The sequence below is a fragment of the Anser anser genome (genome assembly GCF_964211835.1).
Source record: "Anser anser genome assembly, chromosome: 15".
Lineage (NCBI taxonomy): Eukaryota > Metazoa > Chordata > Aves > Anseriformes > Anatidae > Anser > Anser anser.
In genome coordinates, this window is record NC_139736.1 from 15,766,747 (window position 1) to 15,792,902 (window position 26,156).

Consider the following 26,156-nt stretch of genomic DNA (forward strand, 5'->3'; position numbering starts at 1 on the left):
TAAAACTACTTCCCACATCCTAACCCTAAATTTTCCAGCAAGTATTAAGTACTCAACAGTAACTTCAGTGACACTTCAAAAACTTAAATAATTAATTAATTTAATTAATTAAATGTTAAATAATGAACTCTAGCTATAAACATGACGGAATGTAAAGAAGGGACAATTAAAGCGTGCATAGACAAATCCATGTGGCAAAAGTAACAAATAAATATTAATTGATTTTTACCTCGCAAAAGAGACTGGAGATATTCCTAAAAAAGACAGTATCTTTTTCATAAGTATAATAGAGAATTAATATTAATACAGATTTGTGAAATAAATATATTTTATGTGAAATAAATATATTTTTAATGTGATAACTTGGCCTCTATTTTAATTATTCACAAAAGGTTTCACTGGACATTTCATGTTAGTTAAAGCTAACTTTAAAATAGACAATACTGAAGCAAAGGTTCTACCGTGAATTTTTAATTTAATTCACAGCGTTTATAGATTGCTCAATCATCTTTTATGGTCTGAGTGTAGCAAATAGATATTGTTTAACATAATCATAGAGATTGTTTTGCACCCCCCTCCTCCTTTTCTAAAAAAAAGAAAAAAAAAGTCCCTTTTGAGTATTTTAGGTCCACAGAAAGAAATGTGTATGACCCGCTGTGGATATATCATCAAATATCCCAGACCTTTCAGGTTAGCCGGTTAGCCACACAGACTGTCTAGGACATAATATTCTGGAAAATGCAGACAACTGAATACATGCTGTAATCGTATCTCCTCTGGTCCTGAATTGTTTCCACTGGGAAAGCAATTGCATTAACTGGTAACTTGTTCCATCTGTAGAGTCTTTTCAGTTTCTATAAGCAATTTATTGAAACAGTCACCGCACAGTAACATGAATTACCAGAATGAAAATACTGATCCTTTTCCAGGCTTGAGCAAACACTTAGTGGCTTAAGCATCAATGTCTGATGCACCCGTACTCTGCAGCCCTAAACGTCAGCAGGGTGGATTGATTTAACTAAAAAAAAAAAAAAAATCCACCCATATAATACACTATAACACTGCAAATAATTTTGTTATTATTACTTGCTTGCTGAAATAAATATCAGAGGCAATGTTCTTTTCTTTCTTATTTTAATTTCACCCCCTCAGTTGCCCTGAAATTGCATTACATGGGGAAATGAATATATATTAAAAAAAAAAAACTTGCGCAATTTTTATTTCTGTGAATGCAATAGCTACTGCTATTTCTCCCAATAGCTGCTTGAAACTGATATTTTCAATCTAGTCTGGTCTGAATATTGATGTACATTTACAAGCTGCGTCACCCATACCAACATGCACTCGAGTGGCCTGAAACAGTGCCTGAGGTTTTTAACCCTGGAGAAAAACACATTCACAATGAACAACACAGTCCTAACGCAGACTCTTGGGTGAATATTTCTTGATGTAAAGTAAGACAATAACTTTACAAATGTTTTCTGAATAATAATCCAAAACTTCGTGAGTCACCATAGAGAAAACTTGCCATAGATACCTGTGAAATATCTACAAGTCATCAGTTTTCAACCACATAAATGGAACCTTGTCCTCAATCAGTGATTTACCCAGCTGATACCAGCGAAATTTCAAAGATGAGGGTAAAAATGACAACTGGCTGGCTTGTTTAAGTTTTCTGAGTTAAAGGCCAATTCCCTCCAAAACTAGTCATGTAGCATTTCTACCAGGAGGCTGGATGATTTCTGCTCTCATTCCAAACTTTTATTGACTGCTTCTTTAACCTACCTAAAGCAGAGAGCCGAGCTGTCTTCCCCTCTTCTGGAGAGCTAAGGGATGAGGACTCTAGGAAACTCACTCTTCAGGGACTCTACAGGGCTAGCCTATAGAGGCTAAGACCTGGAAAATGAATTCTCATTCTCTAGATTTGTTACAGGCAAAAAAAAAGAATATATATATATATTTTTTTTTTGCATGTCATGGTAAGACCTGGCTCAAATCCTGAATTTTGGTCTGATGAGACTAATAGCACAGTCATGTAGTCACAGGCAGGCAAGCAAGTCATTAGAGGAAAGCAACTAACAACTACCACCACTGTTCCCCACCTAAGACCGGAGCCTGACTGGACTTCACCTCCAATCCTGTAAGGCAGGCTCACAAACCAGCTGAGGAAATTTGCAGTCTCCTAAACCAGGAGGTGCCTGCGGGCTGGGCACGATGTGCAGTGGGAGCTCTTAACAACTTTGCCACTCAGCTGATGCCAGAACATGACTCACAGCTATGGAGGAAAACTCCCCTGGCTTTTGCTTTTTCTACTTCATCTTTGCTCCTGCAATCCAGACCACAGCATTAGGTGACAGCATGATTAAGAATTCTCCTACTTTCTACGAAAGAACAAGAGATAGCTGCAAACCCATTCACTGCTTGGAGATTAGACCTCTTGCCGTCAGTGGCGTATGTGTGCGCCTATACATACAACACCTGGCGTGAAGAACATCATCAGTTTGTGCAGAATCAAAGAGCACTGCAAAATTTCTTAGCAACACAGACAAATTCTAGTTTGCAGTTGTGGCAACTTGACTTCATCAAACATTATTTTTCCCCCAGAAAAGCCAGTATGGATAAGCTATCTGTCTCTGGTGAATACGATGGTGCTGGTGCCTGCGTGTGCCTCTCAGCATCCTTGCCCATGTGAAACGCTGGCATCTGCGCAACCTTTTGATAGCAAAAGCCAAGCAGTGAGGGAAGCGTGGGCTGTCAGCAGCATCTGTCAGCCATCCCTGCTTCACCACACACCTTATCTGTGAGTTACCAAGCCTGGCTATTAGCTCATGGCTGTAGAGCTGCTTTGCTGTCACTGCAGGGTGAGGGAAATTGAGGCAGGGAGCCACAGCTGCTGCTGACAGATGCAGCAAAGTTCTGTTGTGTCTGAGATTAGGATTCCACTGCCCTTGTCAGTCTGCAGGCCTTGGAAACTACCTGTTTGCTCGTGCCTAAACCTGGTCTTCATTTTAAGTTTCCCTGAAGGCCATTGTAGCTCATTTAAAAAGTTAAATAAAGAGTTGGGTTTGGTCTAGGAGAGGTGGCCCTATTGCATGACTGAAAAAGTAAAATGAACTACTGGAAACTGAATATTCACTAATGAATTTCCTTCTAACAGGTATGGATTAAATGCAAACATCAACAATAGGATCCCAAGCTGTCCTCAATTTCATCAGGGAAATGTTCAGTGCAAACTACTGACTCAAAAGATAAGTATTTAAAATAAAAATACAAACATCAGTCCAGAGAAACGTGTACTTGGCAAATCCAATTAAATAAAACCCCAGGACAGGTTTTATAGTAATGATATCCCAAAAGCATTTATGTGTAGTTCTGCATTAAATCAGATTGATACAGGAATTTACTTATAACCAATTTTTGAGAGATCTAACCAATACACCATTGGTTAAGTACAAAGAAAATAACATCATTCCCTACGAACAAAGAGCGAAGCAGTTACTTCAGCATACCGTGCTGATGACTACACAGGTATGTGGGCTCCACTGGGGGTGACCAGAGCCTTCCTCATCAGTGGCATGGAAGACAAGGAGAGTAACCTGCTAAACCTACTGATGACCTGAAAAGCTTCACAGCCACTTGGGGGACTTCTTGATTTTCTGACTGCTTGCAGAGTTTCACTCTTTCATCCTACTGTTCCTACTAGGTGCCTGAGAGATTGTAAACCAGACCAATAATCTGAAGGAAAATAACTCCAATGAAAAGCAATATTCTATAGGAAAAGCACTTCTGGATTTCTTATTTATTCCCCCAACCAAATTCTCATTCTTTTTTGAGACCATGATCTCCAGGGAGAACAATGCAGCAAGGATCATTCAACAGGAATAAATCATTAGAACACCTCACTTCCCAATCTACTTTTATTCTCCAAATGAATTATCAAATGTTGAAGAAATACCACAAATTAGAATAGCAGACTATTTTTTTTTTAAAGTAATTATTTCCATTTCATTCATTTCAAGTGCCATCATTAACCTGAGCATGTTGACACTTGCTTTTGCGAACTGCATGACTTTTAACCTGACAGTGGCCGTCCAGATGCTGCTAAAACCTCTTTGCCTTCAGAAATGACAACCAAAGTGCCACTTAACAGCTAGCACCCTGACCACATATTTAACTATGTTCTACTATACGCTAGCTGACAACCTTACAAGCATAGGAATATTTACCCATGAAGAACACCATCAAATTAAATTACTGTGCTAACAAGAGCAAAACAAAAAAATATTTAGAAAAGTAAAAGCAGTGGGATTATCTAATTACAATTATTCTGACTTGCTTCATTAAAAAAAAAAACAAACATTTTTAAAGAATACCACCACGTAGAACCGTACCTAGTCCATGTGAATTTATTAGCTTTGAGCTTTAACCCCAGAACTGTCAGCAGTGATAGGAAAAATTATATTCAAGGTTTTGTAGCAAGAAGTGATTAAATGCATTTACAAAGTGAGGACATCATTTCCCAACTTACCTAACATCAATTAAAGAAGGCCAAATTAAATCGATGTTCTAATTCCACAAAATTAATGGCAACTTTTTTTTAATAGATGTAACAACATTTCCCTAAGGTCCTGTAATAAATTCTTATCACAGCAACTCATGTTGAAAGTAAATAGGTACCTATCCATGAAAATCCAATGTTTAAAGTCAGCTATGGGCACAATAACAATAAGGTTTCTAGTGGCTTTTTGTCCATGTTCTTGTTCTGGGTTTGTTGTTTCAGAGATCTCTACTTTTAAACAACAGGAAAGCATGAAGGAAAAAAATCTTGTTCATTACGGAAATATTCATTTTTCATCTTAGTTCATTTTAAATAGAGCATTCCACTAGACTCATGGGATGAAGAGCTAATTAAGGTCACTTGTAATTACTTTTAATCAGAATGCAATCATATGTCTTCACTTAACAACATTTCATAAAAGGAAAAAAGGATTTATATACATATATATATATTTATATATATATTTTTATGAGTTTGGTGATATAATTCAAACACTTCGACTTTCCACATCATCAGTCCTGGCCAGGAACATGTGGCTGATGGAACTGGTATATGCCTGTCAGTCAGGAGGGCAGAATCAAAACACAGAGTAAATATGGGTGAAAAATTGTGAAGCACCTTAAAATTTTGCCATCAACTGGATGTGGACATTATAACATAGCTGAATCCAAATTCTTCTAAAAATTCTTTAAAAAAAAAAAAAACATGCAGACAGGACCAGAAACTGTTGTGATTGTTTCTGAACACTTGGAATTATTTTAATACTGTTTGATTTTTTTGAAATATAAAGAAATATTTGTAGAAATATATGTAATTGTATCTTCCCTAAAAGCCCAGTTGCCATTTGGCTAGAATTATGAATTTAAAGATAGTGCTAAACTACATAAAAAAATCTATATCCATAACTTCGAGAACAAATTTGGAGACTTCACCTACCTTACATCAGGTCATACAATACTATTAAAACTCCAGCAGCCAAGCCCATAGTCATACTAACGCAGGATTGCTGAGGTTATGTTTAACCCCTGGCAATTATGTGTACAAACAAACCAGGTAAAAACACATTTCAAAATTCAGCTTGAACTCTGGACTGAGAATTGGCACCTGAAGCTTAGCTATACAAAAGGCTACACCTGTGCAATCTCTTCTGCTCACAGACTTATCACAGCTCTTGGTGATAAGGAATTAAATGCCAAATCACCTGTGGGAAAAGCAGCTCAATTACCATCTCATCGGGTTCCTAATCTTTCGCATTCTCTTCACCATAAAGCACTTCTAATAATCAGAAGTGACAGATTTGACTATTCCGTATCTCTTCTTTAATTTGGTATTTGAAACATTCACTAAAGAACCATAAACATAACAGTCTTCTACCTCTCCTTCAGTTTTTGTAGCTTTTCTCCTAAAATACTGTCCCAAGCAGTACAGAATCATAAATAAATTCACCTCTGTAACAAGGGAGGAAATACATATCAAAGACTTTAACAGAGACAGGAATAAATTGGTTTGCTTGTTTGGTTTGGCTTTCAGCTAATATTAGGCTAGACCTTTATCTGCATATGATTCTCTTCTGAAAAGTAGACTTCAAAACTAACTTGCAAATGGCATTCATTTGGCTTCTTGGGTTAAGTCAATGCAAGACATTAAAGCAAACATGAAAGGGAAAGCAAACATTTCAATATAGCAGTCCAAAGAAAGTGAAAAAAAAAAAAACAACCCGTCTTACCAGTCTGCCTATTCACTGTTGCAGTAAGCATTGCTTACAAGGAAAGTTTGGTTTTTAGGATGAACAACACCTTTCCAAATCCTCCTAGTGAGGGAAATAAATCCCAAAACAAAATAGTGCTTGGCTCTTTATCTTCTTCTTTGTGACTTCGCTTACGGAAAAGGTACAACCTCCTTGTTTCCCCTAAACAGGAGAATGCAGTAGTCTGTAACTTCTGCAACCAAAGGTTTGCTCAATGTGCTGATGGAAAACTGCATTGCTTTGGCACTTCAGGGACCTTTGGGTTCTCCAAACTATTCACACTTTGTTCAGAAACTTTTGTGAGAATACTTATTTTGCCCATTTCATGCACCATGTTAAGTAACAGTACGTGGCTTTATTAAGAGCAAATACGATCCTCTCTAAAATCATGTTTTTCACGTAACATAGGTTTTAACAAAATCTCAGGTAGTCTAGTGATCCTTTAAAACACAGCTCGCTCTTTCAATGATTTGACAGGTGTATTTCTGTGTTTATCAAGTCCTGCCTTACTTCCAATATCAGTGGACCTACATCTTTTACCTGTACAAAGTATATACCGAAAGTACCCGTGTTTATGTACATCCATACACCTAGAAGCCATCACTATTACTTTAACCTCAGCTCACAGACAACAAATGAGAAAACTGATCACATTTAATACTTAACAGATCTTAGATGACTGAGAAACTGACCGAGACCAGAAAGGGATACATTGCAGTGCTTCTGTCTATTACATTAACTAAAGCATTAAGTTATACAACTACATAACTGCCGAAAAAATATTTTTTGACCAGACTCTGCAGTCCCCAAGCCAATGGAACTTTTGCCTGCTTAACAATGAGTTGTGCTGGGATGGATAACTAGCAATTTAGACTCTTTAAGCTTCTGCCACCTTCTACCTAAGAACAAACTCACTGCTCTTAAAAACTGGCTCCATTAAATTTTATGAAGCTCTGACAATTTACATAGTAGAGAACTTGCCCTGTGGTTTGTTTAAAGGTTATAAGCTTTGCCTCTGAAGACTGCAATTCCAGGGAGAATTCAGCTAGTCTTTGATTTATACGGCTGCCTGTGTCAGCCAAAAGGTCTTTTCTTTAGACTATCAGTTAAATAGAGCCATGCTAGAAAAGGCATTTTTATATCATGTTTTACATTGTACCTGTGAAATTCCATCTTTTTCCCCCACCGTTATGATTTTTTGCTCAATATTGAGAAAAAATATGAAAACTTTTTTTTTTTTATAGAATACAATGAAAAGAAAGGTCTTTATCCTGTCTACTTCCAGTAACAGAATTTCCAGTGTACACTGTCAGTGTATAAACTGATTAGCTAACAGTAACCTTGATAACCGGATTTAGAATAGTTAGTCAGAAGAAAGGGCCAGACTTTACAGACTCCTCTGCTACTTCTATGAAGTCTTTGGCAGAACTGCTGGATCAGTTATTGATCCTTTATTACAGACTGCAAGATTTCAGTTGGAGAAGTCAACATAGCTGTCTCCTACTTTACTTGCCTGAGTGGATTGCAGCAAAAGTAAGCACCAGCCCCAAATTTGAGTCTTCTCAGTGATATCCAGAGCAATACAAAGTTTGCTCAGAGAGCAGTCCCCCCCAAATTTCACTAGGTCTGAAGATGAAAGAAAACATTTATAAGCATCAGAAAAAAATTTACTTCGCAACGGGTGTCTTCTTATTTTAAATAACCAATGGTAAATACTAATGCATTTTCATTTAAAACTTCCTTTTGAGATTTTCTGTGGATTACACTTTGTTATGTGTTTTATAAACATGATGATTGTTGCCAGTCATTTTTCACAGCATATGGCCAGGAGATGCATACAATTTTAATAGGTAGAGCATGCCTTCTTAACATTAATCCTTGCAGAAGCAAGAGGTTTATCTTCAAACAAAGATCTGCTTAAAGATGTTTCTGACAGCTGAGGAATTTATCTCCAACTCCTATTGCCTGTGGTGTGCCACATTACTATTTTTCCCGTAGCAACATGCAAGAAGCAAACTAAGATTTCATATACATAATATGAAGATAAAAAATGACCCTATTTCCATGTCCATGTGATAAATGGAATGAAAGTTCAGTGAACACATATTTGCACATTAATTGAACTGCATGAGTCTGTCCTGTTCAATCAAGTCACTAGCATATGTACTGCAGAAAACATTTCCCCAAGAATCATTAAACCAACTTTATCGCTCAAACACATACACTTTTTCACCTATTTATCTTCTTGCCTTGCCAAGATAGAAAAAAAAAAAAGTTACCTCTGAGTATTCATATGATTGAAAACACATACACATGAATTTAGGTATTACTGCTTCACATTAATATGACAAGAACATGAACTGTCACCCTTTGGTTTAATAATCACAGAACAAAAGCATTTGATCAACTTTTGTAGCTTATAAATATTTAGGAGACATTTGAGCTTTGAGAATATTAAGTTTTCCCTCAGAAATCAAGTTTCCTTTGGTTGATTTAATCATCAAGATCAATATGACATATCTACAGTTCTGACAGCATGATACTCTTGAAATTCTCAACAAAAGGTCTGAGGAAAGTGTGATTAGTAGGGCATCTTTAAAATCTTTATCAAAACATGTTAGTATTCTTGTATGCGCAGTGAAAATTTACAGCATTCAGCAAGGAGACACTGAAGTAACCTAAAAAACAGAGACAATAAACAAAGTGCATTTTCATGTCAATTCTTCAGCAAGGCTAGCTTATAATCCTTTCAGTTGCCACCAAATTACTGATGAATATTGCTGAAACATATCCTGGAGCCACATTTTAATGGGTGAAGATCAGTCCTAAAAATGTACATATATATATATACATGGAAGTATATATGTGTGTGTATATATGTATACATAGTGTATATATACGTGTGTACATAAATATACACAGTATGTATGTACATATAAATATATACACACAGACAGGTTGTCTTTTTATTATTATTATTAAATCTAATAAACTGCAGAAGCCTTTGTAAATGTCCCACCCAAACAAACCCCGTTAATTTTTCAGTCTTGAACAGGTGTGTCAGAGGGGGATGGATGGGAAAACAGGTCACTCACATGTATCCCTTCTCCTCTGCTTCCAATCTAGATGTGGAGAACAAAGTTCAGTTTCAGAGTTCCTGGTCTATATTAATCTAAACAGCTTTGTCAGAAATTGTGTAGATCTGTATATGAAAGAACACTTCCCCTACAATAGCACACTTTCCAAAGCACAATGAAATACCAGTCCAAACAAAAAGCCAGATTTACGTCATGCTATGTACCATAAGCAGATTTAGAGCCCTGAGCAAAAGGACTGAGTAGTATTGGAGTGACAAAAGGCCAAAGAGAAGCCTAGGTCAATTTCACAAAACAGATCTCGAAAGACACAGGGTCTAAAAATAAAATAAATCTAAACAAATAATTAGAAAACTGCTTCCAGGGATAGAAAGTGTATTAGGGAAGACTGTGCATCTTTAAATGAAGTAAAGTCAAATAAGTGACATAATCCATTGACATTTTTTTGTATACACATTAAAAAAAAATCCTTGTCTGAAACCTGCAGAGGTTATGGATTCTCAGCTACCAGAACCACACATAAGAATCCACACAGCACGATAATAATGAAGATCACAGTCAACAAATATTGCAATCTCCTTTTGCAGTCACTCTCCTAAGAGCACTGTAAACTAGTTGGGTACATCCTCACACTGTGCTGGAACAGCTGAAAAAAGGCAACGTTAAGAGCTTACGAGACCGGAGCTTTTGTCACTGGAACTGCAGACGTGAGGAAAGACAATTTACATGAGCAAGTCTTTGGCAAATTAGATGACACATAACACCTAGTATTTATTTAAATAAATACAAAAATGAAGGCTAAAGTCCCAATTATATCTTTTATAAATGCTCTTTTTCATAATTTCTTATCAGTAAATTATTAGTAAACTGGATATGTCTAAAGTGATGTATTGCAAGATTTAACTTATTTGTTTTATGAAAGTTTGTAATTTCCATTCATTTTCTTATGTTGAACTATTTGCTTTCCAATGGTAGAAGCTTTTACTTACATCAGTAAAGAAGTCCTCAAACCATAAATCATAGCCTACAGTTCTGACATCATTTATTTTCATAGCATTATGCATGCCAACCTTTTGACTACTCAAGATCAAAAGAGTTGCTCTCCAGGCTCGTATTTCACTATAGGTCTCATATTTTATGCAGCAAATTAGACTTTACAGCAGCAGCTACAGAGAGACGGTCTCTCACTGCACAGCTTAAAATTACTGTAGAGGATTTCACATTGAAAGAGAATGATCCTATAAATTCACACTCAAGTTAAAAAAATGAATGAGAACTTTCTACAATTCCTTCCCATCCATTTTGTATGGCTTTTATACATATATATATGTAACTAACATGGCTAAACCTTTAAACTGTTAAAGGTAGTCAGGATTCTGCCTTTGATAAGAGAAGTTGGAGGGAACCTAGCAACTGCAGCGAAGGCAGGTATTTCAAATGTTCAGAGGGGGATGCACTCAAATCACGTTCAAAGGTCACCTACCAGGTATGCACTGCCATGAATTTCTTTTCTGACACATTTGGAATGCCCATATTAACTTGTCAAGATAATTGCTACAGCTGGGAGCTCCCACGACTGGCAACTGAGAGTTTATTAGGTATCTGAAGGCATAGGTATGTGCTCAGCAGGATTTATATGTGACACTGAGTCAGCTGCAGACACCTTTCAGTGGGAGTTCAGACCCTTACTCAGCTTGCATGCTTGTAAAATACTTTTCATTGGAAATTGCTTGCAAGTAAACACTAAAATCACAACATCTGGATTTGTAACTGTACAGTTCTAAAAACATGACAAGTAAAATTGACCTTGACACATAATTCGTGGAAGTTACACTTAAAAAGATTAATATTCTAAGTAACAGCATAACAATGCAACCAACTAATAATTGATTGCAATGATATGTAGGTAAATATTTTACTAGTGATACGGGCCTGTTCATACACAACTTGCAACAGCTTATGACAGTCAAATTGGCGGGATTTCAACACGTCAAGCAAAAAGGACCTCTTACTGTAATCCTCTTTATAAATTCTAAAAACTAAAAAGTTGATTCAATCCTTATAATAATCATCATTACGATAATATGGAAAGCGTTGGGCTGCACTTTTATAGGAATTGCTACTGCTCTTTAAAATGCAAGTATCTTCTTGCTCTAAATAATTTAAAGTTGTATACATTAAAATCAATACTAATAGCAATTTTTCTCATCCGTTTTCTTATTCATCAAGACTGATCATGCAATGCTCCATTCCTTTTTAGGGAAGGGGGAGTATACAGCTGGCTAGGTATAACACTGCATAGGTTCAATCAAATGCCTTGACTGATGCAAAGTATTGATGCACCAGGAAAAGGAGAGGCTATAATCCATTAATTCATTCTGAAAAAAACAATCAGAATATAGAAATGGAAATGTCTTGTGTCCTGGGCATGTACTTACCCTGCCGTGACGGCAGAGTAGATCCTTGCGTGTACTTTGGAGAAGAAAGCAGTGCATAGGAAGACTAAATGAAATATGTTTTTATCTATAATCAATTTTTAATACAACACCTGCAATTTACTCTAAGAGCATCCAACCAACTATTCAAGTTTCCCCAAAGCAAGTTTCCATTGATATGACAGTTTTCCCAAAGAAATTAATCAAAAAGACAACAGGATTTTAAAATTACTCACATAGCAGCTAAAAGAATAATAAGACTGCTAGGTACAGAGCCCACGGCAAACTACTGAAACAACTACAGTAGAAATATTTGGGAAGATCAACGTCTTCTTAGAAAGTTCTCCTATCTGTTTCCATATACTCTTTTACTGACTTCATTTGAAAAATGATTTTTTGGCAGCAAAATTAGGAAAAACAGATAGTATGGTCCTGATGGCAGTAGAATCCTGCGGTTCTGCTACTGACTTGCTGTTTTTCTTCCTTCCTCTCAAGTTGTTTTATGCCTAAACTACGTAAGTGTGTAAGAGCTTTTTACACATGGACTATGTAACACATGCCTGTACATAACCTGAACGACTAGGATTCCAGCTAAGGCCTCTAGGTATTAGTGTAATGCAAACAATTATATCAGCAACCAGAAATGCTCTGAATGGCTTTCAGACCATACCTGCTCAGGACACCTTAATATGCATCACTCACATCATTCATACAAACGTATTTCCACAGCACAAGCACACATGATTTTCACAAACATTTTCTGAACAAAAAGTAAATGATACCATTGTCAGCCCTGTCAGAAGATTTTTCTCCACTCCCCACCCCCCACACAGAGCAGCAAAAGGGCGACTGAATTGTAATACATTTATTGGCCTTTTCAGAAACAAGCTGCTCACTAGGCCTGACCTATTCGTTTAATGTAAGGAACGTAGGGGGCTTAACAATGACATTTCTGGATAATCAAGGACCTTATGGATTGCAGTATAAATCAGCCACAGTTTTTTGTTGTTGTTGTTGTTTTCTTTTTTCTTTTTTCTTTTTTTTTCTTTTTTTTTTTTGTTAGAGCTATATTCTCTGGCTTGCTATTTTAAGGTTTTCTTTACACTCTGATTTAATAACCACCTTAGCTTTGAACTGATTTTGATTTCCATTTTTATTGAGACATATTGGCAGTCTTTTCTTTATGAGAATAAAAAAAGGCTACCTTGACATTACTCATATAAAAGTACCCAGAGAACTTATGTGCAATTATACTAAATTTATATTTCAACCGTGACATGACCTCTGAATTCTCCAAAGATGGCCTTGAACTACATATACACAAAGTATTATTTTTTAAGATGCTTCTAGCTTGCATATTTACAAGACCAGGAAGCTAAAAGACAGCATGGGCAGATTTGGCAATTATCCACGGAAGGTTTCACTGCCTACAGTTTTGACTCTGTCACTACTGTTTGCCCCTTCGTGTTTAAAGACAGAATAAAAGTTTTTGTAGTACTTGACACCTTCTAGATCTAGGCATTTTTCTACAGTTTCTCTGTGCAAGCAATGGGAAGGGAGGAAGGAAGGAAGGAAGGAAGGAAGGGAGGGAGGGAGGGAGGGAGGGATTTGTATCTTCCTAAAATATTCAAAAGAAATGCAAACATGCTAAGTTTTCACTCGTACTTCATACAAAATTCATTAAGGGAACAAAGTTATGTCAACTAAGAAGAAAAAGAAGAATCAAATTTCCAGACTATTTGGATCAACAGCTCAAGAACTACCAAATAGCAGCTCTAATAAAATATTTTAGAAAGCAAACATATGTACTTTTTTATTTAAAAAGCAAAGCAGACATCTTGCACCAGAAGCACTATACTGAGTTTTTCTCAGTAGCGAAGAACTGAGGAGCTTAAATGAGCTCCTCCTTAATGAGACCTAAAGCAAAAGTAAGCCACAACAAGTTTACTGTCTCATGTATCTCTCAATACTGCTCATAAAGACCAAAGAGTAAAAAATAAAAAATAAAAATCAGACAAAACAGTAGGTCACCATTCTTGAGGAAATGTCCCGTATGTTATCCATACAAAGAGATATTTAAAGCATGTCAGCCTCAACAAAATACACCAAAATTGTACTATGTTCTGCACAGCATGCAGTGCACTTACGTGGGTCCCAGGAAGAAATCTTGGGAAGTTTGCTATTGTGTCAAAGGTGTCATTTCCCTCAAGTTGCAAATTGTCTCTAATACAAATATTCAACAACCACTTCCACATGCTTAGTACTCTTAGTTGTTATTATTCTGAGTTATTCCACTGAATGCATTAGGACAATTTACGGCATTACTCCCCTTATTCAGGAAAGCACTTCATTATGCTTTACCTTCAATAAGCAGGTAACTTTGGCATTTCTTAGAAATACTTTTATGAGAAGGAGAAACAGTGTCTAATGAAAACTTCTTGAAGATCGGTGCCTGTCAAGTCAGCTGGTCTGCAGGCTGAAGCACAAGGGCCAGTTGATAACCTTTTTAATAGAACAACTACATGTTAATTCTCTTAAAGTTTTCAAATGATGAAAGCACAAACAAACAAACATAACTCAGGAACTTGTAACGTGTCTAGAATTGTACATATGCAAAAGAAAAAAAAATGGGGGGGAATATTTTACAAATACTTGAGAAAACAGCATTTAGGAGGGAAAAAAATAAAAGATAGTACTGCCTACACAATGACAAACCTAAGCCCAAAAAAATCCAAATACAATACAAGAAACTGAAGGTGATAATTTGTTAGTGGACCCTACTGATACAAAACCAACAGGCATTTAACCAATGCCACAGTGAAAAATCAGGTACAAACCTACTCCTGAAACGCTCTGAGATAAGACAAGCATGCAACTGAATCAGACCAGCAAGGTTAAACACTAACATAACTTAATCTAAATACAAATGAATTTTTATTCTTTTACAGTACATAAGTGAACTTGTGTCCTCACACTTCAAGGTAACCAGCACAGTTTATCTAGTGTCTTTAATAATGCAATTTAATTTACCACAATGTCATATTAAAAATTTATTTGACTAGGGCTGTTGGAGTAACCTAGACATTTTGTTATACTTAATTGTTAGATTTGGAATTCATTGCAAATTCCCTGCTGTGACTCCAAGACCAGATTCATATAGAAAAATTCTGAGCTTCTAATTGACATAAATTTAAATGAGTCAGTAACTGTGCACTGAATAAAAATATCAGTCACTAAAAGTGACTTACTCAGCAATGATGTTCAAAAGAGACAAAGGCAGTGTAACAAACATCAGTGGTCACAATGGACTGCCATTTTTGCTTTAGCAAACAGCTATCCAAGATAAACACATAATAATCATAATTATTAGAGTTATTCCACGTTACCTCTAAGAACAGTATAAGACACATTAATACCATATAAAGTATATGAAAGATACTTTTAAGAATACTGATAAGAAAGATGCTGAGAAGAAAGATGGAGAGAGACTTTTCACATGGACAGAAAAGGAGGAATGTTTTTAAACTGAAAGAGGGTAAATTTAGACTAGATGCAAGTAAGAAATTCTACTGTATTAGGGTGGTGAGACACTGGAACAGGTTGCCCAGAGAAGTTGTGGATGCCCCATTCCTGGAACCTTTTTTTTTTCTTTCATTAAAGAAATTATTTCATTTCATTGCTCTTCATGAGTATTTTTTAGCATTAGCAGCTATTTCTCCTTTCCAAGACTAACCTTACTGAAAGTCATCACATCCATTCTTTGCTGTCATTCCATTAGGCTTAACTTTCACACTGTTAGTGTCCCCTCACAAGAAAGTCTTTCTACTGATAAATTCAGTAGAGACTCACTCTATTTACTAATTTTTAATTACATCTTTCTTGGCAGCAAATGACTAGAAACATACATTGTAGAGGATATACCCCAAACCTAAAATTAAAAAAAAAAAAAAAAAGAAGTTGGAGTGGAGCTTCCTGATTCTATCATAGATCCTACTCTAAGCCATCTTTTAGAGGGGCCTATCTATCAGCTATGTTTAGTACTGTGACTATAACTGAACAACATGACTATTCCAACCAAGGACTCTCTATTGCCTTGCAATGTAGTTAAATACTCTTCCATTTTGATAATTCACCTTATATGTCCAAAGACTGTATTTGTCTTTTATACAGTTATATCTTCCTGTTTCTCTGTAGTCATGCAGTGGTCAACTGGATTACTGGACATATTATTATGTCCAGATCTTTCTTCACCAGGTTATTACCTCATAAATCCTTGCTCCATGATTGAATTCTTGTTAATTCCTAGAAATATGACTTTTTACTTGGTATTACTAACATTAATTCACTTCTCTTTTTCCCACCTGTGAGAGCATCCATCTCCACCTGGATAACATACCAGGCTCTTCTATACTAGCAATTCCTTAAAGCTTTTTTTTTTTTTTTTTTTTTAACAAATGTCATTAAATCACTGTTATGCCAAGTGTACTAATGAAAAATTATTAGATGAAATGAAAAATCACTCAATATAGCTGTGACAATATAGTGAAACTGCTACAAAAAGCATTATTTTGAACAACGCAACACCATGCTTTCACTTGTATAGCAGAGAAGGTTACCATGCAGTTACACCAGTTACGTTAGTGATATAGTCACCAGGTCTAGCTATAGAGTTGAGAGGCTAGACATAGTGGTATAAACATATTCTGTGGTATTTCTGAAATTTCTGTAAAGTGATTTTCATACTAGAGGAACTACTATCTATATAAGAGTATACTCATCACCATATAAATGGAGACAGAGATCGAGTGTTTCTATTTAAAATAATGGCATTCGTCAAGCTAATGTTTAATTAATAAATAGTTAAAAACATTCATTTTGTGTTATAGGTCAAATAACTCACATTAAACTAATAAACTGACTGTTGTTAGTCTGTGAAGACAATTATCTACAAGATTTAACAGATTTTTATTTATGTATCTTTATGCAGAGCATTACTGTTCTGTAAGACTGATTTCTTCTTTCCCCCAGCCTTGCTCCCCTCCCTCAGTTCCTGAAAATTAATAATTTCTAGACCAGCAGCTGTAACTTCTGCCATACTTAAAAAGTAAGCAAATGAAGACAGGAGAGTACAATAATGTATATGGCTAGTAAAGAATAGCAGTTTGGAACTTACTCTTTGCTGTAGGCTTCTCCAAAAACTGTATGTCACAGTGTGATTTCTCAATTTAATCCTCTGGGAAAGTACTGCCAGATATCCTGCTCCTTAAGCAGAACACACACCGAGATCTGTAGCCAAGGCTCCTGAAACACAAAAGCACTTTATTCATCCCCATCCTGGGCAATCCCGAAGGAAGAACTTATAATTGTATCTGGAATACCAATGGTTACCTGACTTTTAGCCTAAACAGGAGGTACAGTGCCAAAGTCTCATGCTAGTTTATTATATTGGAAGTACTTATAAGTGCTTTTTAACCTAAACATCTGAATAATATCAAAGATCTTTATTAAGTAGCTGGAACAGCTCTTTTTATTTTTATTTTTTATTTTTTGGCAGCTATGGACTTGCATTATTATATTTTTAAGCTCCCTCCCTCCCCTGCCTTAGCTTTCTAACATGTCAGGCTCATTGTTACAGACAAGCTGGGGAGGGAGCCAAGCCTTGGAGAGGAGAGGAAAGCGAAGTGGAGTGTAAACAATTTGCCTGTCGCAGCTACTTGATCTTGCTTTATAAGGCTGGTGGCTTTCTTTGAAGATTATTCTACCTGCCATAGCTTATTGTTCTTAGCCATGATTTGTATTAAGCGTAACATTCTTTTACTTTCTCTTGCTGCGTCCCTGACATTTTTGTACTACTTAATAATGCAGCAATTTCAGCAAGAGAAATCACAGGTTGGGTGAGGGACTCCTGTCTTTCTCACAATAATCCCTCTGTGACACACAAAACATGGTCATATGTCATTTTCCCAGGGAAGCAGGGTTGTTTTTGTGTGTCTGTGTGCGTGCGCAAGAAGCTATGCATGGAGTGACAAAAACATCATTAAAATGGCTTTTTTGCTACTCATGAAAGTTGTACACACTTCAGAACTTCCCATTCTACAAAAGGAATCCTGTGAATACTGATGAAAATGTATATACAGTGATAACATTGCAAATACAATAAAAAGTCTTTTAAACTATTTTTGGTTGGTTGGTTGATTTTTAGCATTTATAAAGGTCTTTATCTTAGGCTGTCTGAACAAGCATGCATACATAGTTCTGTTTCTCCAGAATTAGTTAAAAGACTATTATTTGCCATTCAAAAAGAGCATTTAGATTGTTGTTATGTGTTATTTATCTCAAGTCGATACATTATCACAAAAGAATCACAGATTCTCAGAAGGGCTGAGGTTGGAAGGCCCCTCTGGAAGTCATCTTGTCCAATGCCCCACTCAAGCAGGGCCACCTGCAGACAGTTGCCCAGAGCAATGCCCATGACCAGACCTCTTTTGAATACCTCCACGATGGGAGACTCCATAAACTGACCAAACGGATATTCCATACTCTATGACAACATGCTCAGAAATAAAACAGGAGGGAGTTCGCTGGGGGGGCTGCCATTGCTTGGGGACTAGCAGGGCATCAGTTCACTGGTTGTGAGCAATTGCATCACTCATTTCTTTTTCCTTTGGTTGTGGGTTGGGTTTTTTGTTGTTTTTGTTTGTTTGTTTGTTTGTTTTTCTTTCTTATTCAACTGTCTTTATCTCAACCCATGAGTTTTCTAACTTTTTCTCTTCTGATTCCTCCCCATCCAGCTAGGGAGGAGTGGGGGAGTAAACAAGCGGCTGTGTGGCGCTTAGCTGCCTACCAGGGTTAAACCACAACAGCTGCTTTTAGCAGCCTATAGAAGGCCTCATCCAGTTGTTCTTCCTGGTCAGGTGGCCTACGGCAAACATCCCCTGCGGTGTCACCCACAGCAATTTGCTCTTCAAACCTCACCCATAAGATCTCAGTTGGCCCATCATCCATCCCCAGGCTGAAACCTGTGCCTTCCAGCTGCTCTCTCACAGAAAGGGCAACTTCACCTCCTCACCCTTCCCACTTGTCCCTCCTGAAGAACCTGTATCCCTCCTTTGTAACATTTCAGTTGGGTGAGTGAAGCTGCTGCATCTCCATGACTGCAACAAGATCATATCCTTGTAACAGCACGCACACCTCTAACTCACCACAAATATTATCCATACCATATGCGTTAGTGTACAGGCTTCAGAGAGGCACCCCAGCACAGTGGGTTCCTTGAAAGGATTTGAGGGATTTCTCCACAATGGTGTCTCTTAGGCACTTCCTTGCTTACAATCAAGTGCTGGCGGTGACTCTGCTTAAGCCCCATTTTGTTGATTTTTTTGATGTCTCAGTCACACCACCCCTTGATTTTTGCTCAGCAACACTGTCTATTGCTGCCTCGCAGAGCTGCTGGATAGTCTCTCCCTCCCTCTTCATTCCTGGTTTAAAGCCGTCCTGATGAGGTCAGCCATCCTGTTGGACGACAAGAGGGGCGTTTTATTCCATTTTCTCCCATCACTGATGTTATTGAAGTGACCTGAGAATTGTTTCTTTCAACAGATATTCTAGAAAGTACTTTTATTATAACACAGCTTTTGATGTATGTGAGCCACCTCTCACATTTTTGGTAGGCTGCTGAAGACAAACATGAGTATCGCTCGTGATCGTATACAGAACTATTGAAATTCTGTGCAGCAGTGAGGATGGAACATGTGGCTAAAAGGGCAGGTCGTGTCTCATTCAAATTCTGCAACGAGAGACAGAAGTAAGACACAGTGAGTGAAGTTCCATTTCTTTTAAGAGAGGGTTTCAGTTCTTAGAGTAGCATATAATACGTGACCAATAAGCAATTCTGGAAGAGACTGTTGCTACTTCTCACTGTTAACCAATACCTCCACTGCTGAAGCAGTCCTACTGCAGTAGACACACTTGCAAAACAACTAAGATTTGCACAAGGGCAGAAAATTGACAAGGTTTTACGAATGGCTTCTTATTTATATAAAAAAATGTGAAATAGTACTGTTTAAGTATTGCCTCACTGAGCTTAGGAAGTTTTTTAATTTTCCATTTGATAATTGCCTTGGTGCAGCTTTTTATTAATTTGTGAATTCACCTGTAAGTTGGGACAGTTTTTCCCTTTTTCATTTGCCTGGAGCAGTCCTTAGTCTGGCTCCTCAGGATTCAGCACTTAGTTCTAACTATGATTCACATTCCATGCCACTCAATGTAATTTGAGTTTTTGGAGCTATTTTGTACCAGGTGGGTGACGAAACTAGTCTTATGCAGAGTGTTCCTCGCTATTTCAGCAATCCATTATGTGAACAGTTACCTGCAACATCACTGATAAACAACAGCAGTAGAACAGGCTAAAAAAAAAAAGGAGCCAACAGCAAATCTATCCCTTCAAAAATATCATAATATAAGGTCTGACACTTTAATTTAGTATTGACAAAGTTAAAAAAAAATAAGCAAGACTGTATTGTATTAATTCCTAAAGCACTGCACCTATGAAACATGAAATTGTAACATAGCTAACCAAATTTATTGAAGTAATCATGATAAACAGAGCTATATATCTAAATTGTTCTCTTAACACATCTAAATATCTCCTTCATCATAAGCATGCAAAAATATGCATGCAAGAGTTATCACCTTCCTGCTAAGTCAGTCAGGATTCATTAGTTTTTAATCATAACCTTCATGTTTTTTAAAAGCAATACTGGAAAGCACAATAAAATTAAGTTATGCACCTACACTCTTTAGACTACCAAGAAATGCTAAACCTCCAGTTATAAATCTAATTCCTTTAAGGAACTTGAGACTTGATCCAACAACATTAACACACGTAGATTTTGTTGATGTTGTTGTTTGTGCTGATTAATGCTAAGATACCACTGGTTTTTATTTATTTATTTTAAACTGGCTGTGAAGGCTTCAAGAGGCCTTTATAGTGACAGTCTATTGACAGTCTATAAAGAAGAGAAATTTTGGTGTAGTCTTACCTGGCCATTGAAAATAAACAAGTGTATATTCAAAAGCTGAAGATTAATTTTAAAATGTCTTCTGTAAATTAAGCCAGCTAACAAAATGTGTGCACACACATGTAAGTACATAAAGCAGCTGGCAATATTAAATCTTAATAATCAGAGAAAAAAGATTTTTTAGGAAAAAATTTATTCAAACACAAAGATGGAGACAGATATTCCACCGAATATCACCAGCCAGGGCCTGAACTCAAGTGGGGCTCCTGGGCCACAGGCTGATGAGGCTGCTCAGAGCAATTAAGGCTCATTTGTCTGTTCAGTTTTCACCCAGAGCTGTGGATGCAGCTTAAGTGAACTGCTTGGCACTGAAGTCAGCCAGTTCATGGGTATATTGTCATTCAGACCACAGTCCCATAGACATTTTATGCCATTGTAAAGTAGCTGTGCTGCTGGAAGGAGCTGTCTCATCCTTCTCCTGCCCTTGTTTTTTTTTTTTTTTTAATAAAAAAAAAGAAAAAGAGAAACGACACCATGTTCTCTCCTTACACCCAAATAGTTGCTCTGCTCAAATAAGCTGTTTTATGGATATACACCAAACTGGGTGGGGAAGTCCTCTGAGCTGAAACTTACAAGGACCTCATCTCCATAGAAGTTGTGTGGATAAAACACTCTTCTTCAGCAATTGATCATGAAAGCCCATTTGAGAACCTGCTAGATTATACTGCAGCGCTGACTCTCTGGATCTTGCACCAAACATAATATTCTATAATATTATGTTGCACATGACTGCCCATTAAAAGAATCCAATATATTAAATACATACATGGGTGGAATGGAGAACAGGTAGAATCAAGACTCTTATTTCCTAGATATGTATCTTTAATTCCCTTTTGCTCCGTTTACTTGCTGCTATGGACAACAGCATTAGATCACTCCAAGTGTACGGAAACTCAGTAAGTATACAGGCAATAACTTTAGCAGCTGATGAAAAATATATCTGCCCTTAGCTACATTATGGCAGTATTTACGATGCTCAGTTAATATTAGCTAACAGTTTATAATATTCCAACCAAAGTTACTATATATAATCAATCAGGAAGCAAAATGTGGAGTAGTTATCATGTATAATTCATCCCATATATGAAGTCTCTTTTGGTCATTGTGAAGTGAGGTAAAGAGCAAAGAACTGCCTCCTCCAGCCGCTCCCGCCCAGGGGCATTCCTGCCTGGCTGCCGGGGCCCAGCCCGGCGCCCCACGTCTTGTCCAGGCTGGGGGACACAGCTGCTGCTTTCCCCTTTGCAGGTTCAACCGGTAGCAAAGCTGAGCGCAGATCCTAGAGACACACAGGACACTGACATGGCTGGTCACACAGGCTGGCCCAACCAAGGGCTGCCTTCACCAGCACTTACACACGGGGCTTATTACGCATCTCTGCCTGGTAGCAACAGAAGCTCACCAGTGCAGGCACACACACAGCACTCTCTAGGTTCACTAGCACACAGCTCCCTCAGGTACTGCACAGTCCCTCTGTCCATCCAGCACCCCTGCCCAGACCCTGGGCCCCTTACCCACCTCAAGAGTCAGCTACTCGCCAGCTCATCCAGCCTGAAGTCAGTTGCAGACACACAGCAGTCACACTCACCCCTTGTGCACACCACATTCACAGGTCCCCTGGGCACACCATCACGGACCCACAACCTGCCTGATACCTAGGCCTAGATCCAAGGCCCCTGGCACTTGCCAGCCGGTCCAGGTTAAAGTTTACTAGTGAATATACACACGCACACCCCATGCACACCAGGCTGGGGAAGATGCAGACACTCGGTGCCCAGCAGCCAGTACCAGGCACACAGGCTGTGACCTGCAGCCATGCCCCAGCCACTGGCGTGGAGCCTGTGCCTACCTCACTCACGCCAGTCCCAGACTCACACACTGTTCCTGCCCTGGGGCTGGGGGCAGAGGATCCCACTCGCTCCAGGAGGTGATGCCAGGACCCCACCTGTGCCAGGCTGGGACACCACAGCCCGCAGGCCTACACCCCCAGCCTGACTCCAGGACCTGGCACTAAATCCACTCACACTGCCCCCAGCTGATATTTAATACTTTTGGGTCACATGTACACACACATAAGACCCCAGTCACACCAGTCCTCCCCACAGCAGCTGTTTAGGGAGCAAACACCACTCCTGCCCCAGTAACCAGGAGCAGAAGACCCCACTCACTCCAGGAGCTAGTACCACAGGCCGCAGGCCTACACACCGGCCCGACTCCAGCAGCTGGCACCAGCCTTCACTTACACCAGTCTCCCCAGTAGCACTCTGAGCACAATGTCTGTAGGATCCTTCCTAGATCCAGAGCGCTGTGGTCACCCCCAGCTAATCACACAAGGACCCCCACTTGCTCCAGGAGCTGGCACCACGGCTCACAGGCCTACACCCTCGGCCTAACCCCAGGAGCTGGCACCAATTCTATTTGTACACAACCACGTCCCAGCACTGACTGGCAATGAACCCCCCCCCCTACCACTCCAGTAGCTTTTTTTATTATTATTATTTTATGAAGGGTAATCTGAGTAAACCCTGCAAAGTAAGTAAATCAAAGGAAAACTTGTCCCCAAACATTTGTTTTTATTAACATGTTGTATGTATTTCATGAAGGATGCTTTGTGCCTGTTACAAAACAGACAGAAAATGATGTGTGTGTTTTTTTTTCTTTGAAATTTAAACTGGCTTAAGCTGCACTGGGCAGAATTTGCCAAATTGTTCTCCTTTAATATTGGGAATAAATGCCATTACTCTTATAATGAGATAATGAGAGAAAACAACAGTGCAAAATTAGTTAGTCATAAAAAGTACAAAGTCTTTGTTAAGAGTAAAAATATTTGGATGTTGTTAGCTGTCCTTTTAAAAGTAAACCTAAGCCTAATTTAAACCTTCTGCAAAATATCCAGACACACTCACGTATTACAACCTATGATAATTTTTTCAATTTCCATAGTTTAACCCAAACCAGGATTTCCTAATTCTTAGCTAGTAAAAGTTTATGAACCATCAAGAGCATGACTGCAATAAGCCATATCTGGAATTCAGGGTAAGCAAAGCATCTTTAAATAAACTGTTAAGCCAGTAGAGCTTTTCTCATAAAAATTCTCATAGAAATTACAGTGACGCTCCCTGCTTGGCTTCTTAACTTAGCAAGAAGAAAATTAACTTGAATGTAAATATGGGCACAAAGGTCTCTGGCATTTTTTTTTCACACCAACAATTTTGTAAGGTTAGAGAGTACTTGGGTGAGAGGATAGAAAGTATGAAAACAAAACAATTCTCTTACTATCTCTGCCTTATTACAGCCCAGAAGCACAATTATCACTAGTCACCTCACTCACAAGCAATAAATTCACATTTTTTGCAATGTCCACATTATGTCAGAATAACATAAAAACAAATGATAAAGCAAAAAGGAGACAGATTTAACTCCAACATCCTGCAGTAGCTGCAATAATTGCACAGCTAGTTCATTATATAAAGTTAGTCCCTTGAGCCTGCAATGTCCCAGTTAAGCAACAGTAATAGGAAGCAGCTGTATGAGGGCATTAGGTCAGCAGAATCATTAGCCCCTAAGATTGCACCACTATCACTCCTCTTTGACAGCAATGCTTTCACACATCATCAGGCTTCTAAACAGGAGGTCAAACATTATGATGAACTTAACCCAATAACTCCATTAACAATGAACTGTGGCTCAGAACTTCACGGAAATCCACATCTCTGGAAACTTTCAGGAGCTTAATGATTTTCAATAGTCTCCCTGTGCCCTCACCTTCTCTTGTCTCTTGGGTTGCTCTGGAAATCATGTAGCAGGTAAAGATGATTAGCAAAATGCCAGTGCCTGATAATTTCAATGAAAATTACCTTTTGTTTCCTTGAGGTTTGTACCACTGTCTCTCTGGAATCCTGCAACAAACAAGAATAGCCTCCATTTAGAATACAGAAGTCGTGTAAAGACGTATTTATTGCTAATTTCTGTTAGTTGAAGGACTGGCCTAGTATGTATGTAGATGTCTGTATTCCAAGGGAACATATTGCCTCTTACATAATTTATATACTTGTGCTTAGAGTCTGTAATGCACATAAATGAAGACAAAGTTCTTTGTCAATGCTTGTATATATTCAGATTAAAAAAGAAGCCTGTGAAGTTAGCCAAGGTTTTCTGAAGTCTTTACACTCATTTACACCTTTCACAGGTGTTAGTAAAAGTGTCCCCAGTGTGCTGAACATTTTTGCAGTATTTAGGTAAAGCAAAGGCCCTGCCTTTGTGGTGTTGATGAATTTCAGTGAGAAAAGCAACAACCCTTCTATCAATGTCAAAGACTAAGTAAGTTTGACTAGATGCTGATGTTCTTCAAATTGTTTCTACTAGCAATAGTTCTGGATGGTTTGTTTTCGAGAAATTAATGATGATACACCAAGGTCATTGTACCTCTGCTGTAGTGAACAGATGTTAACATATTAGTGCCACATTCCAGTGCAGTGCTAAACTAGAGCTACTTGTGGTTGTCATTGTATGAGGCAAGGCAAAACCAACCAAACAGAAAAGCCCAGTATAATAAATTCATTCTAAAATGGAAACATTTGAAGAAAAGAGCTATTGAACTTCTAAATGTATCATCCTCATCAAAACCACTGAGATTTTTTTTTTAATCAACCCAAACCTAGCAGAACAACAACAACAACAATCTTTGTTCCTCTCAGCAGTATAGACCATTTTCAATGTCATTTATAAGCTATTTATTCCTGATACTCACAGCTTTAGTATACCACAGCCTTAGTACGCTCTGTTATACTGAGGTAGAAATAGTCAAATATTTTTCCATCTTTTGCTGGGAGGATTCAGAGCTAGTCATAGTTATCCACAGCTTTGCAAAACTTGTATGAGATTATTGTGGCAAACTCTGTATAGAAGTAAGCTTCTAATACTTCCAAGACTGTATATAGTCAGTACACAATGCAATAGCTTGTCTATTGTGAGGGAGGAGGACTGGAATAGGTGGATATATAAAGTTTAAATATAAGATATTTGACCTATAAGCACCTGTTGTTTAGGTCTTTTTTGAAGCAAATTTCTTTTATCCTCTCTGCCCCTTATGTCATACCATGAGAGACGGAGAACTGTAATGGAGAGATTCTGCAGTCTCCTTCCTTGGAGATTCTCAAAAGACCCAGACGTGGTCCTGGGCAGCCTGTTCTGGGTGGCCCTGAGGGAGCAGGGGTTGGACCAGGCATTCCAACCCAGAGGTCC

General features: G+C 38.0%; 1 long non-coding RNA gene across 3 annotated transcripts in view; it reads right to left on the reverse strand.

The window, feature by feature from the left end:
• The window catches only part of LOC310882009, a 79,725-nt gene extending 59,884 nt beyond the window's left edge, over positions 1–19,841 (reverse strand). Inside the window, exons 1-2 of one of the 3 annotated variants that reach the window (XR_014572754.1) lie at positions 19,495–19,841; positions 17,009–17,136 (exon numbers count right to left, since the gene is read on the reverse strand). This is a non-coding gene — a long non-coding RNA (uncharacterized lncRNA). Of the gene's footprint in view, positions 1–17,008; positions 17,137–19,037 lie in introns of all 3 variants that reach the window. The other 2 variants (XR_014572755.1, XR_014572756.1) reach the window with 2 other exon arrangements.
• Positions 19,842–26,156: the final 6,315 nt, after the last annotated feature.